Source organism: Dasypus novemcinctus, chromosome X, assembly GCF_030445035.2.
Source record: "Dasypus novemcinctus isolate mDasNov1 chromosome X, mDasNov1.1.hap2, whole genome shotgun sequence".
NCBI classification, from domain to species: Eukaryota; Metazoa; Chordata; class Mammalia; order Cingulata; family Dasypodidae; genus Dasypus; species Dasypus novemcinctus.
In genome coordinates, this window is record NC_080704.1 from 176,219,045 (window position 1) to 176,221,180 (window position 2,136).

Sequence of the window (2,136 nt, forward strand, 5' to 3'; positions counted from 1 at the left end):
AGAGGCAATGATTAAGGATGAAACTATTCTTCAGTTTTGAGCTGTTTAGCTTTGTTCCTTCAAGGTTGAATTGAAGAAATAGGTTGAGGAATTTGGTTTCAGGGAATTGATTTTATTTGAATTTCTTAGGTGGTCAGATACTTTTAACTTCTAACAAAAGCCAAGTAGAGTAAAAGTACTCATTATGCCTTTCCCCTAACTTGGAAATTACTTTTCCTCATTTTCCAAAAGAAAAAGAAAAATTATACATTTCTTACATATAATGCCATTTCCCTTAATAAAAGTGTCTATATTGTATTCATCGAATTTCTGTGATAGCAAATTGTTTATACTTGGTAGATCATTTATTTTAAATGAGAGAATTCTCAGCAATTGCAGAATCCATTCTTTCTTTGGATTTGTATTAACCTTGGTGTTTTATTTTTGTTGTAGTATTTTTCTTTATTTTTCTTTATTTACTCCAAGGAAAATGTGTGGAACAATTTAGACTGACTTTTTCCTTTGTTAAACCTAATTTTCACTGCATTCTTGTATTTTATAGTTGTGAAAATGGAAAATGAAACTATAATAATAAGATATATCGTTTTCAAAAAGCTCTCAAAAAGTGCTGATAGAAAATCAGTCTATGTTCTGAAATGTTTATAGTAAAGTGTTTTAATTTCTACATATTGTTTTATGTAAATTATCATTTCCCATTCAACTGATTTTATTTGGAGAGTTAGAGGAGAATTAATTAAGCAGTACATACTTAGGACCACTGGGGAGACAATAGTATAAAATTGTCATTCATATCTTTCACATCTTGCTTAGTAGAAGCTGATGTTCAGACTTGAGCCTAGTTTTATGTTAGGAAAAAATGACCTACTAATTACTTGAAACTGAAGAAGGAATAATAATGGTAGAGGTCCATGAGGATGTATTCTTTTAAGATGTTTTATCCTGACCATTTTTTTTTTACTCTGGGATTCCCCTTTTATGGTAAGCACCGCTTATAGGCATTTGAGTATCACTATGGTATAGTAGGAAGAGTAAATGGCCTGGAGATTCAAATCTCTCGGTTCTCTTCTCAGCCTTGCAATCAAGTTGCTGGGTGACCTTGTGGAAATAACCATTAGAATCTAATACAGAGTGACCAAAATAGGAAAAATAAACTATCATATTCCCTTGATCTATAATTTTTACTTTAAAAATAAACAAAAATGGCCACATAAATGTGTTTAGGCAAGGCATTTAATAGTTGTTTTTTTTTTCCTGAAATTTAGATTAAATAGTAAATAAGTTCTAAAGCATAATGATACATTGCATTTATACATGGTTAAATAACTAGTTCCAAAGAGAGTTAGATGGTCCCCAAATCAATTTTTCTTCCATAAGAATGTTGTTATGAGGTTATTTTGTGTTATAATACCACTTACCCTCTTTTTAACACATCTGCTTTACTGATGGAAGACTGGGAAAAAGAACCAGCGTAGAGAAAGTTAGGTTGTCAGTTATCAACAACAAAAATGGCAAATTATGTCTCTACTGACTGCTCCCCCAAAATGCACTTTTTTTTCCCCACAGAAAGTGCATGCTAAAGTCAAATGAAATTTTAGCATTTTAAGAACAGATAAACTGTGTTACAGAAGTTCATTTTATGTTTAAGCTTGGGAAACAATGCAAACCTATGTATTATAAGAATATTCACTAAGATATCAAATTATTGTGATCTTTCCAAAATAATTTAAATAAATACAGAGATTCATTAAAATTAGCAGCACACAACTGCAATATATACTGAGTAACTCAAGCGAATTTTCAAAATTAAAATATTTAAACTGGGTGATGCAGGTAGGGGGTGCAAAGGCATAATTAAGCAAAAGGGGGTGGTATTGATTCCAGCCTTGGGGAACTCGCTAGGGATCTGCTCTAGGACAGCAGTTTTCAAAAGTTTGACGACAGATAAATATCTTTTTTAAAATGTTATGTTAACTGGAGAGCAAAATTATTTGGTTGAAGCTAAGCATGAGGGACTGGAGTTCTACATTGGCACACATGCTTTGCTCCCAACTTCTACCCCTGAGAATCCTTCAAGGAGCACTTGCAGGATATTTAAATATATTTAAATATCAGGATATTTAAATATATTACAGGAGC